Raw genomic sequence first — 14,918 nt, 5'->3', positions numbered from 1 at the left:
GTGGCTCAGCTCCTAGAATGCGCGGAAGCCTCCAAGTACTGTGTGAGATTTCCATACAGCCTGAGATTCAGCTGAAACCCAACATGCTTTGACTAGTCAAGCGCCAAACGTGGCTTTTGTTCTGTTTAAAGACTGAAAAACCAACACAAAAATACAACAGCTGATGTGATACATAAATTCACACTGTCTTCCAACTTCATTGCATTTGAGTAGGGATCTTAATCCCTTTCATCTCCCCTCAGATTGCATCTTTTACAGCTCTTCTTTGCATGGGTTAGAGCTGTTCCACAACAAAAAGCTGCCTTAATTCTTTGAGTCGGAGCTACTGTCTGGGGGCTGATGATGACTTCCTCTACCTCCTTAATCTTTTGTTTATCTTCACCTACACGGTCTGCATTCGGTTGATTTCAGGAACCTTTCTGTTGACTCATTTTCTTTCTCTCTCTGTCTCTCCTTAATTCTCTCGCTGTTACAAAATCATCTTTTGACTGTGAGCTCATCTTCGCTCCTTTCACTCTCACTGGAAGACAGTCTCAAAGATGCTTTTGGGAAGGCTTAGCTTTATGCAGATTAGTCATCCATGGGTAGGAATACTGTACATAATACACTCCACATCACCTCATGAACTCATATTTAACAATTAAACAATTTCCTCAAAAATCCAGATGACCAATACGTCAAGGATCCAGGGAATACTTTCAGCAGCATGGTAGTTTTATTTTGTTTTCAAATCTGAATCCTAAAGGGAAAAGTCTGCTTTTATAATTATTTTTTTCTCACTGACAACAAACTCCAGCCTCTTATCACCCGTAGTATGTATTTACCTGCTGTCAGGCAGGTCTTTTGTATGAGTTGCTACTAACAACATGACACGTTTATGATTTTTTTTTTAAAAACAAATGTAAGCAAAAAATAATTTTATGACTATTATTAAGATATTTATTGCCTCTCTTTGTAAATAAAATGTGAGTTTTATTTGGCCTCTGTTAATAAAATGAGGAGTATATTTTAAAACAGACTTATTTTATGTCTTTATTGAACTCTGAAAACAGGTATAAATGTCTTTATAGCCTAATTTGAGACAGATTTTTGAGATGTGCATACTGACTATAACACTCCCTGAAAGTGAAATCACTCCAGGTAGGGTTTGGATGAATAGAGTACATTCCCTTCTCTGCATACTGCCAAGTTATGCATTTTTATATACAAACCCAAAGCGTGAGGACTGCTTTTAAGTGCAGTGATTTGAGAAAGGCCACTGAAATATTTCTGAAGTTTTCTTTATATCATTGTGTGTGGCAACTGGAGTTCAAGCACCTGGTGCTTTAAAAAACAGATTTTCTTTTTAACATTTAGGAAATGGTGGAATAAAGTTTCCCCACCAAGTTATTAAGGTTATAAATCAAGATTTGATGAATTTTTCAATCATAGCTAAAGTGAGTGGTGAGACAATTATAAATATTTTTGTCACAAGACTAAAGAACTTGATCAGGTATGAGACCCCAAACAATCTTTGAGTACTTGCAGTGCAGCCTACTTTGATTTAAATGCTTCGTCCTCCAAAGAGTAAGCATGAAGAGGTAAAAGATGGACAACTTTGCATCTGTTAAAAGCACTGAAAGAATGTGGGGAAAGCATGTCTTATAATGCTGTGTGCAGGAATGATGTTTACAGTAACCGTCAGACTGAAAGATGGCGGCTTTGAGGGGGAAAAAAATACTTTTGTTTAAATTCCTTGCAACGCTATCGGCCCCCCTCCTTTTCACTCCACTCTGGTAGTTGCCTCCAACACATCCAGAAGTTCCCCCATTCCGTCATGGGATTTTGAATGTCTGGCCTGCTGCTTTTAAAGGTGGAAACATAGTGCTTGAAGTGTGACCCTGTTATGTTCCATTAACATAATGGATCAGCACTGAAGATGGTGCTTGTCTTTGGGGGGATGGAAGGAGGTATCTGTAGGATTTTGAAGAATGTTTTATGCCCTTTATCTTGTCTTCATCTTCTTTAACTGTGTATTGTCACTTCTGTAGAGGAATGATGACTTTACTGAAAGGAATAGAAACATGCAGCCAGAGTACATACATTGTACAATGAAAAATTTCACGTGCCATAAATAAAAACATTTAATTCACTGCTTCCTGTTTAAATCGCCAAAGTTCTGTCCTGCCAGTCACTTACTGCAAAGATTTGTTACTCTAGAGGACTGGGAGTTAAAATCAGCCTGGTAGATGTTTGAGGAATTTAACCCATACGGTAAAAAAATATATTTTAAAATACATTTTGAAATATATTTCAAAATATACAAAAAATGGCCAAAAAATATATGTGCTAAAATACATTTTAAAATATATTTATATATTTAAAATGTATTTTAGCACATATATTTTTTGGCCATTTTTTGTATATTTTGAAATGTATTTCAAAATGTATTTTAAAATACATTTTGAAATATGTTTATGTATTTTGAAATGTTTTTTAGCACATATATTTTTTGGCCATTTTTTGTATATTTTGAAATATATTAATAAAATATATTTCAAAATACAATTTAAATTTATTTAAAATCATTCAAAAAAATATAAATTTAACCCTTCATATATTTCTAAGAAAACACATTCACATGTAACATCTGAAAGAAATCTTTATTTGATGTTTAAAACATACATATAGCATATCAATCAAGCAAGGAATATTCATTTTATAAGTTTATTCTCATTACATACTCAAACATTCTAAAAGAAACACACACACATATACATATATGTGTGTGTGTGTATATATATATATATATATATATATATATATATATATATATATATATATATATATATATATACACACACACACATATGTGTGTGTATGTGTATATGTGTGTGTGATTGTATGAACATAAGTCAGCATACTTAAAATGTAATTTCTTTTCCTTTTCCAGCAGTCTCAGTTCCCCCAGCTTTCACGGCAATCCTCAAAGCCCTTCTGGACACGCTGGGAAACCCCTTCCTTACCGCCACTGTAACAAACAAAAGTCACAGTTCTATTACTTTTATCAGAGTTAAAATAAAAATGTGATTTATGTTAGCTGGCTTCATTTAGCAAACAGATATTTCTGTTTATATAGATACAAATATTAATACAGATATATTTTACGCATAATTTTACCTCTTTTTTTTCCTAGATGGGAAGTCTATCCAGTTCACATTACAGTAATGCTAACACCCCTTTTGGTCGTCTCTCCTTACCTTCCAGCATTCATAAATCTGTTGACCTTCTTTGTCTGAGACCAACCACTACAATGCATTATCACCTATTTGTATTGGTAACTTACTTTACAACCTATTTTAATGGTTGCAAAGTAAGTTACTTGTGCTGTATGCAATTTTAGATACACAGAAAGTCTTCACTTACTATATATGGCTGTCATAGTGTCCTTATCAAGGGCAGTTCTTCACTCTGCGCCGATGTCCGTTTTGCTCTGTCCTCCTATAAAAAGCATGAACATTTGAGTGTTTGACTAGTTTTAGATTTCCAAAAATTTGATATTTGTACAACTAAACATTTGAACTACAATATATGCTATTGAGCGATACTTTTATGGGTAATTTTTGGTAAAGAAACTGGTGACAGAGTTGTAGGCTTTTTAAAGTACTATTAGCTAACCATTTGAACTGACTTTCAAAGCTGATTACCTTTTAAATTGCTGTGGATCAAAACCTCCAGTGGGAAGGCGGCCATTAGAAGAACACGCACCATTGAACCTGAAAATAACAAAAACAAACAAAAAACAGAACAATATATAAGAGTCCGGTAGGGTAATAAATCTCTTCTGAAGCAATATAGTTCATTTTGGGTGAAAAACAAAACATTCCTCTAAAATATATATACTGACATCAGCAATCAACATCATGATTGTAATTATTTCCTTTTTAGTACATCTACTGCTGTTTGCATGTGTCAAGCACTACGACTGTATCTATGCATATAAATTCACCATATATATCCAGCAAAAATGTTTTGTTATAGTCAAAAGGAAAACAAACAAAGGCATTCAATCAGAGGTGAGAAATTAATTGGGAATATGAATTATAGGTGAACTATTCTTTACCTACTAGCAATCAAGCTTCTTTAACCAAGAAGCTTGAAATATTTGAATGTAAAATAAAATAAATAAATAAATAATAATAAAAATAACATGATGTAATTAAAATGCACAACTTACATTAAGGAAATCTGCATTTGTATCCACAGGCTAAAAGTAAAACAGTAAATGTGTTAGTGATAGTACAGGTATTTGTAAAAAAAAAAAAAAAAAAGAGGCAGTAACTGTGACGCTTCTAGTGGGATGCTAAATGCAGAGATTTATATTTACAGTATAATACTGCATGTACGGGTAACTGTGTTGTGAACTGTAACTGAATATTAGAGAATCTCAGAGAAATTAAATGTATTTATTTTTTGAATTTATCAATCATAAAACCGTCTGTTTTGAAGGCCTGTTACGATAGCGACTTTTTGTTGGTCGGTATATTGCCCCATAAACAATTGCGACAAGTTATGTCATTGTCATTTTAAGACCATTTTATGTCTTTGAATGTATAATCATAATATAACACCATAATAATGCAAGATCTACACACTTTCAATTGACAAACCAACATCTAATTCTTAAAGTATTTAGATCATTGAAATTAGGAATCAAAATATTAGATACCTTAAAAACTTGAATAAATAGTAAGTTTTCTAACAAATAGAAAACAATGTTATTTAATGTTATTGTTTTGTTATCATTATATTTTATTTTTGTAAATATAATGGCGGATAAATTACATCATCAACAATTATTGAGGTCATGTACATGTATTGTGTGTTAAGTCGATATATCGATTATTGTGATAGGCCTACTGTTTTGGTATCATAACGAGCTTGTCAAACATGCATGACCACTAAACAATGTCTAAGCAGTAGTATTGGTCTGAATGACAACAAACATAACTAGTGTTTTGGAAAATCTGTTAGAAAACAGTTATTTCAATAATTATGATTAGCATGTGACACAGACACCGCATAAAAAACTACAACAACAAATACTTACTTTAGGAGGATGGGGGAGGGCAGCATGAGGTTGAGACTTTGACATCTGTAAAAAACAAATTCATGTATTACAAACAAGTCACTTAAAAATACATTAATGTGGCAGACTGTTCCCTGTTCAGATGCAGTGTATAAGTACAATCAGGGCTGTCACAACAATGGGGTGGGGCCAAGTGGCTGCAACCCTAGGTACAATGTGCAGGTATATATAATTACATATAATATATGTGAATAAAGCAAGAATCTGTTTAGGTTAGTCACTGTGCTGACTGATGCTTGCTAGGTTTATATGATTGCAAACTGCACAAAAACAACAACAGCAACAACATTAATGACAATGACAAACAAAATTACTTACATTTATGTAAATCTCACATTAGGAAGATCTGCATTCGATTTCATGGGCTGAAATAAATAGGCAGAAACATTACTGCTAAAAAAATAAAAAACAAAAACTCTAAAAAGCCTAAAAATGACTTAAAAAGCAAGGAAATGTGGAACATTGTAATTAGCGAACATTAATAAAGCATAACTGTTCTTTGTTTCTAACCTTGGTAAGTACTCTGTAGCCAGAAGGAGAGGTAGGATTTCTGTGAAAGCCAAATTAAATGTGAATAGGCTTTGATAGTTATTGAGAAGGCAGAATAATAAGAAAAGGCAAAAGTACGTCACAATATAATTAATTAAGTTACATATTTTGATTACCAAATTATGGAAGCGTGGAGCTGCCACCCAGGCAAAAGAAAAATAGAGCTGTATCACGTTATGACGTGAAATGTTTATTGTTCTAACATTATGCTTTTCATGTTTGTATAATATAATATCACGTTATTATAATATACATAATTGTCACGTTCGCACAATATTGTACGGACGTGATAATTATGTACATTTTTCGTACAATGTTGTTCAAACATGTTGTTCAAACATGATAGTATATTGTTAGAACGATAAACTTTTCACGTTATAACGTGATATACTTATATTTCTCTTTTGCCTGGGTGGCAGCTCTACGCTTCCGTTCCAAATACACGAGAATAAAGTAATATTATATGGGAAAAGGCACCTGCTAGCTTGATGATGGAGGCTTCTTAGACTGGCCACCCGCCTTGGCTTCTTGTCGCCACTCCACGAAATAAAGGTCCGTTTCCTCCATGCCGGCTAATTATTCATCCTCATTAAAATCTCGTATATGTTCAGTTGGCAGAATTGAGAATTTTACATCTTCCAACCACTTAATTAACGCGAACATAATCGGCTTGTTTCTTCCCGTCTCCTGTATCCGGCCGTTCCTCTCGCTGTCAGATTTCGCGCCTCAGAGACGTCGTTATTTTTCAAAAAAAAAAAAAAAGAAAGAAAGAAACAGCAACAACTACTAAAGAGAGTTTTTGCACGTTCATTGCACATTTGTGGGAATGTTTAAATATTTAATTTTTATTAATTACTTTTCATTAGATCTTTATTTTTTAAACCACCGTGGCAATGCGCATGCGCATACACTCCTGCACGCAAAGGGCTTTGGAGTTGACGTAATGTCGCAATGCATTGTGGGAGCGCAGCACCATCTTGGCAGGTCACGAATCAAAACAAGATTGCTACGAACCATTCTGAAACGTAGCTCAAAAGAAAATGACGGTATAGAGACAGATTCTGTCCAGATGCAAAGAGACGGTACTTGATTGTTGAAATGTGGACCCGTATGAAATATAGCCGTGGAGTAGAAACCCTGAAGACCAAACCGCTATTGACTTAGCATGATCTACTCTCATACCTTGTCTGTGGAGTCAGAGCATACACGGCGCACCAATTTCGCAATTATAAATCTCTGGAGGCGCACATCCAATTCACCAAGGACTGGGTACAAGATTTGGCTATTTTTAAGCCTCCACGTTGTGAGTACGCCGTCATTCAAGCAAAGGTAAGTCAGCTTGAGTACTGCGAGTAAAATGCGTTTGATTCCCCCCAGCATTCAAATTAGTGCTAGCAAAAATTCATTCGTGAGGGGGAAATTACAGTGAGAACATGTAGAGGCTCTGTTAGAGGGATAACATAGTGAGTTCAGTGCATTGATGTGACATTGTCCTGAAGGATTTAGTTATTCTTTATGGTTAAAGAAATTGCCCTAATTAATTCATATTTATTATAAATAATCCTAATTATACATCTTGCTTCCTTGTTTGTGTCCTGTGTCACTAAAAATACATTCTGTTTTAGTTTTATACATTGATTAATGACCTGCAGAATCTGCTTGTCATATTAGGTGTCCATAGTTGTCACTTAAAGTCGAACTTTATGTTTTCTCCCTCTTGAAAGTGATTACATCCTTGCATTACATACTTTAGGTTCATTTTTTGCTGATAGGTTTCTAAAAAGAAACATGCAGATTTAGAATATAACATGCAGCGTTCTATAGATGGATACATAAAAACACTTTATTTGTTACATTTATGATAAATGGATTTGAAAGTAAATAAAACACATTTGTGTCGGACTTGGCTTATTAAAGTTCTTGTCTTTAAATGAACTTTGTCTGTGTGTGTTTTAGGTCCTGCACTCTTAAAGACTGAATTGCAGCATTGCAGCCACAGGTCATTGTGAGCATCACAGGGAAGGTTGAAGCCGCCCACTGCAGCTGTATGGCTAGAGTCGTGGAGACTTGCAGCCATGTCACTGCTCTTCTGTTTAATGTAGAAGCAACAGTGAGGATCTGTGGCACAAGGACTGTTACAGATGAACCTGCATACTGGGTTTTGCTGGGTAATATGACCAAGATACAGCCAGAGGTTGGCCATAAGATAGACTTCTCCTCTTCAGCTGCCCAAAAAAAAGGTTCTTGATCAAAACATAAACAGACCATTCGTTGTGACAGGTAAAAGAAGCCATCCTCAAAAAAGAAAAGTTCCACCTGCTACTGTGGAGGAGTTGGATCAACTGATGGGACAATATTTTTCCAAGCATAGTTCTGTTCTGAATAACCCATAATGTTTTAATTTAGGGGGCCATGTAAATACTTTGCATTTACTGAATATGTACTTACTAAATACCACTGTTCAAAAGTTGAATAAAGAAACAAAGAAATGTTTGCCTATTTTTAATTAAAAGCACTTTGTCGAACATCACATCAGTTACAATGTAGAAAAAATGTTATGTATAGTTTACAAATGACAAAATGTTCACATAAAATCATGACAGCATTTGTATAATATCACCCACTACTAGCATTCTGTAATTTACTGTCTCTTTTGAAAACTTATCACTACATAAACAGCACAAGACTTAAAAGTATTTAACAAGAGCATTTTTCCCTGGTTTTACTACCACACTGGGGCACATGTTCACCAAAACGCAGCAAACCTTTGCCATCTTATCCAGGAAGGTCACCTTTTTACCCTCACATGGAAGAAGTAATCTGATTGGCATGGTGGTATGTAGCATGTAGTTTGAAGCAGGGATTTCGTAGTGCCCCATGTGTAGTGTTGGAACCCAGTCAGGATTTGTTTCATTCATTTCATAGGCTGGTTTGTTGCAATAATGCCAAATAATTAGCAACTCTATAAATAGAAGGTAGTTCTGCATGTTTGTTCTAAGTTTGTGCTATTGAAAATAAAATTAACAGGCTATAAATAATAATATGAACTTATTTAGAACTTACCTGAATGAAAATACTGGAGCACACCAACAGATATCTGTGGCTGGTAGAGAACTGAATATCAGCTCGTCTCGCAGCTGCTATCCAGGCTAGACGCCTTCTTTTGGTAACATCCAACACATAAGCTCCCTCATGATGTTTCCAGGTGAGGAAACAATGAAAAGAGAGCCTGTTTTCAAGCTTATTCCTTTGTCGGTAGTGCAATCTAACATTACAACCGACCACACAGCAAGCATTTGTTTGGCCTGCTAATATGGCGCCTTGACCAAAAATCCTGGCTACGCCCCATCCCGTAAGATCACGCTCCAGAGCCCTATTAACGTACGGATCTAGAAAGAAGACGCTGCATTTTTAACTCTGAGGGAGATGGAGAATGAGCCTATTTCCAAAACAGTGGAGTGTGTTCCTTTAAGTACTAAATTGTATATATTGTCAAAAACTAAAGTGTACATAGCAGTTGTTGTATCTTGTTTACTGTATCACTGACAGATAATTTCAAAGTCAATGAACGCTACATTATAGTGAGATATTGTGTAATGTGAAATACTGTAAGCAAATGAATAAACAACCTAATTCGTGATAGACCTTTGACTCTGTTTTGTTTGAATCCAACTGTTTTTTGCAGATGTGCATAAAACATGTTACTTTTAGTATTGTTATCATTATCATCATTATTGCACTAAATATATTTTAAATAAAGGATACTTTGATATACATTCTACTGTAAGGTTGGAAATGTATTTTCTTCACCCTAAAATATGTTTTGAAATGTATTTTGGTTTGAAAGAAATATATTTTCAATTTCAAAAATATATTTTTTTGGAGCATCACAAATACAAAATATATTTACCATATATTTGAAATATATTTTGGCCAGGAAAAATGTATTTTTTTACCGTATGGGAATCAATGCAACTTTTGAAACCCTGCAAATTCTATTCATACAAGCAACAAGTTTTTCTTTTTTTTTTCCATTCTGCATACTTCAAACTTGACCAAGCACAGCCAAAGTGCATCTGGGTATATTGACATTTAAACGAGAGCCGATGGTTTCCAACATGGCAGCCCATTCGCAATAACGAGATGACATTTTTGCATAAGCCTCCCGCTAGGCTTTTCTCTGACTCAACCTTTGATCGTTGGAGGCTAGATGGTCTTGGAACTGGACCAATAACTTCAAAATGAAACATAGAATTCCCTTTTGCAAAGCCCAGCCCCTTTTCAAAGGAGGTGGAATCTTTAAATGCAGTCCTCCTTGCCAAGTAGTTTATATTCTATTATTAGAAAATCTCAGCACACTGAAAATGTGCACAATGGATACAGTATGACCAGAAAGCAGAGTCAACGTAGAGAAAAAACTTTGTGGTTCTGAATAAATTATACAAATTTTAGTGGAACAACCAAAAGTGGTCCGTTGGCCTTGAGATCAGCAACCACACACTTAACAATTAGCCCTGTCAACAGAAATTTTCTTCTATTTGAGACATGAAACATGTTTTTTCTCGATGAATATTACTGAAATTGTCCCTCAAGGTCAGTGAAAAACAAAACTCTGAAGCCAAATAAAACAGTATTCAACCTATAATATACCTTGTGTCATTAAATGTAGTTTGACATCACGTCATTTACTGTCAAAACAGGACTGTTGCTACCGCCCATCTAACTCATGCTAAGCGCTAACCACACTTGACTGGACTGCCTTTGTGACTGTGAAATCCACAGGGGAAACCCTCTCTGTGATTCTCAAAGTATTTTTGAATACATGGCTGAGTTGTGTTTTTACAGGATTACAAATGTGCTTACTGTACATACAGTTTCTGGAAAGCCAGACCTCTTCTCTGTTCTCCTCATAACAACATGTGGCCAGCATGTTTTGAATAAGAAGGGTCAAAAATAAAGGTTAGTATGTATACTGTGTCAGCCTTATTATATTTTATTTCAAGTTCACATGAGGTGATTTTTAAAGTTAGCACAGTGGTTAAAGTCTCTATCCACATTTGTGGGAAATACACTAACCAACTTAAGTGAAAATTCTGTGTTTTTTTAATATTGTGTGAAAACCAAATTGTGAAATATCAAAGCTTACCTGGCAGTTTTAATCCTACTGCATGTAATTGAGGGTTACGACATTATGTCACCAGTCACAGCATTTTAAAACTGCTAGCAGCATACTTGCATCTGGAACAGAATGTATTTCATTCCATCAAATGCATATGTACCTATACTTTGATTTTCTTTCTGATGTTTTCATAACTACAGTAGCAACTGATGGAATTACTGCTACAGGCGGCTCTGTCAGGCGATCTGTCCAGGGCGCACCCTGCCTCTTGCCCTGTGGTAGCTGGAATAAGCTCCAGCTCCCCCCGTGACCCTTACAAGGATAGGCAGAAGAGGATGGATGGATGTATAGAATACTCTCAGCTTTTGATCCACCATGCAATGCCATTTGGAAAGCATGTGATTGGGAACAGCTTTGTTTTTTTGTTTTTATTCTTCAAACCTTAACAGACCTGACTAGACAATGACAGTCACAGTGGCTGAACACCTAAAGGGGGAGAAACAGCAACACTGACAAAGCTTCACATTGCATACATAATAATAGAGTAATAGAAAGTTTAAATTTATTATATCGCTGCGCTACATTTTTCTATCTTTTGGGCAATGTTGCAGAAAAATGAACTTAAAGTGACGAACTGTGAAAACACATTTGAACATACATAATATGTTTTCTCCTCTCACATGGCCACAGACAGACTATACTAGTCAGTCCTTGTCCCTACATCAGCAGATGCCAGGTGACACAGCTCATTAACTTCTCCTTTCCCCTATTATTTTGGCTCCTCATTGTCTTGAGATATGAGATGAGCCTTTGTTGAGAGTTTTGCCCCCTTTTCTCTCAACCAGGCAGGGCCCGTAATTAGTGCTTTGCGCTGGGCGTACTTTCTCACAGGGCTACGACACAATTAATCAGCACTTTCCCACCAATGGGCAGAAAATGCTTGGTTCTATCAAGGCCAAATTTTTAAGTTGTGATGCCTGTTTCCGGCAATGGAAATGTCAGGATGCAACAATGATTTTCAAAATATATGACGCAATCGGCAAGGGGTCACCCAATACGCCAGGTCAAATAAAAATGGATGCATTGTGCCTTTAGGTATAATCAAATACGTTTTTTAATTTAAATTTGATGTTTTTTATGTCTGCATATGTGCCAACTTTTGGAATTAGTTTTGTAAAACAAAGCAGTGAGCACCCACCATTGATGGGTTTTTAAAATTCACCAGCGGTGATTGCCTGACATCTCAGAAGTCTACTTATATCGTCGATCTATTGTGCCACTGTTACTCCTGTATGAAACAATGTTGTCTTGTCTTATCTACTCTCACACGATCTTTTTCCTATATTTTCCTTATGATCTTTGGTTATTTTTTAACCACTGAGCTGTCTCAGGCATTTATGTGAATGGTTTGTTTGCAAAATAGCAGTCAACACCAACAACCTAGTGCAGTGATTTGGGTGGGTGCATCTGAATCAGTGCTATACAGACAAAGGGAGAGATGGGTGAGAAGAATGTGGTTCCGGTTTGTTACACAGTACATGAAAACAAGCCCTCCAACCAAAATGATTATATTATTAGGTTGTCTGTCCTAGATATGATCCACAGCCAGTAGCAAGAGGTATACATCAGATAAAATACTGAAAATCATCGTTGAAAAAACCCCCCAAAAAACAAAAAGAACTGTATGATGAGATTATTTTATGGTATAATTTAGTTATATAGGCATTAGCACAAACACTTAGAATTGAGTTAGACACCCATCTTTTTTTGACTGCTTTGGGTTTAGGCACTAAAAACTAACTGGTTAGGATAAATCTTTCTAGAAGCAAGTCTACAAACTTGAAAGTCATATTGGCAACAGTTCTGGGCTGTAACAACATGAAGCACCAATCTAAATAAATAAGGTAAAAAATATCACTTTTATTTGATAAGTGACTCCTTCCAAAAACAAGATTGAAAAAGCTTTTTTTTTCCGTCAACATCTTCATGTCTTTGACTCATGCACCAGAGCACTGAACAAAACACCATGCACCATTTATGTACAGTAAAACAAGATGGCACAGTTACCTACATTTTTAGTGTAACCATAAATAGATATCCTTGCCACCTTACAGTTTAAACTATGCAGTGTACACAACACAGTTTCCCAGGCTCAGTGGCTGATGTTAGTTGGCTTTTTTCGTAGAATTCTCGCATATGTTTCTGTTCAGGATACTTCAGTATTATGTCGCTGCCTGATATTGTGGGTAGAGTTAGGAAAAGACAGTGATTTGGCTTCAAAGACATCTTTTCGAGATTTTTACTACAAATCAGAATGCTTAGTTGTCTAGTGTTACTAGGGTCTCCACTCGAAATTTTACACACACTTATTTACATGAAGGTGTTCTCAGACACGATCTGGGTTGCTTTCTCTTATATCAGTGATTAAAAAGGATGATAGTGCACCTTTTGGACTACCTGTAGATACACGAGGGTGCCTACTGGCCATATCTGTGTGTGTGATTACAACTGATAAGGGACATTCATTGTGATGATAACAGTCAAAGCGGGTAGTTTCTCTGAGGCTTTCAGCAGAAAGTCTCATCTTTTTCAATTGTTGTAGTAATCTCCCTCCACGAGTTCTGTTTAATCTGGGAATCCTTATGCTCCCGCATTGAGTGATTGAAGAGATGCCTGCAGAGGGTGGCCTGCTCGCAGACTTGTCACTCTAGCTTGTTTATTTTTTTATATACAACAGCCCTACAGTGCACGCCATGGTCGAAAAACTGGGCCATGCATGAAGCACCTGAACACCTGAAGTAGCACTAAAGCACACAGCAAGCATAAGCTAAGCTTTAAAGGAACAGTTAATTTATTTTTAAGTTTATTTATTAGAAAACAAATGTGATACTCAGAAATACACATTGATTAATGAATGTGTAATTACATCTTCCAAAAACTAATGTGGGTAGAATTAATTGAATAAAAATACAGCAGGTTATTGGTTTGTGGAAGTAGCCATGTTGCCCCAGCAACTTGAATACAGTGGCCAATATGAAGTTATTGTCACATTGTTATTCCCCCAGTCACGTTTTTGTATGCGACTAAAGACTCCATATGTAGGTAAAAGGTAAAGTTTTAGGTAAAAGATAAGAGAACTTGTAGGTGTTCGTGTGTTACTGCAAATTTTAATTAGTAGCTGCACCTTCAGACTCACGAAGGATTAAGGATTAAGGATCATAGGATCGATCTGAGAAGAAGTCCCTTTCATCAAAGAAGCAAAAATGTGTATGCATATTTATTTCTGATATTGTTGTAATTACGTATTCTCAGCAGATTAGACATGCAATACAGCAACAAGCTGTCTAAACAACAGCTGATTATAGGTGAAAAGCTAACGTTATGACACAGTTTCCTTCTGATAAACGGTTTGATCAAATTCTAACATAACATCATATCAATTTATTCACTGAGTGTCAAAGAACAATAATGTTTGATCCGCTTCAAAGACAGTTTCACTAATGCCGGCTAACAGCAGCTAACAGCGGAAACTACAGCAGTTCTTACCGCAAGAAAAGTTCCGGACATCCTCAACATTTCACCTCAGCATTGCTGTCATCAGATAGAAGTGAGCTTTACAGACTCACTGACTCATATTGGGCTTCACTGACAAAGTTTTACAGCTTCCTCTAGAGAAAATACACATGGACACCTGAGATATTGACAGCTGAGGTAAACATCGGACTGACAGCCTACAAAGAACTCAGTTGACTGCAATCTTTAATCTACTGACATCTAGTGGTGAGAATTCACAAACTGTAACTTTATCATTGGAAAGATTCTAAAATCCAAACTTCTGTTTATCCAGCAGTCCACCCCAACTTCTACCGATGCATTTATGGAAATTCTGATAAGGACAGTTTATTTTAGAGAATTAGTATTGAGAAACTAGTAGCAAGAAGATGACAAGAAGAGACAACTCCAATTCCTAGCCAGATTAAAAGGAATATCAAGAATAATTGGTGGCCAGTATCTATTCTTAGATTAATGATAATGGTAATGGAGAAAAAAAGGAAAAGGAAAAGAAAAGACTTGCGCTTTGACCTTTCACCTGAGGTCGAAACACAAGTCCTCTGCTGCTAA

Source organism: Diplotaxodon limnothrissa, linkage group LG2 (genome assembly GCF_057381915.1).
Source record: "Diplotaxodon limnothrissa isolate DT_005_m linkage group LG2, D_limnothrissa_male_GT1.1, whole genome shotgun sequence".
Lineage (NCBI taxonomy): Eukaryota > Metazoa > Chordata > Actinopteri > Cichliformes > Cichlidae > Diplotaxodon > Diplotaxodon limnothrissa.
Note: the sequence above shows the minus strand (reverse complement) of the source record.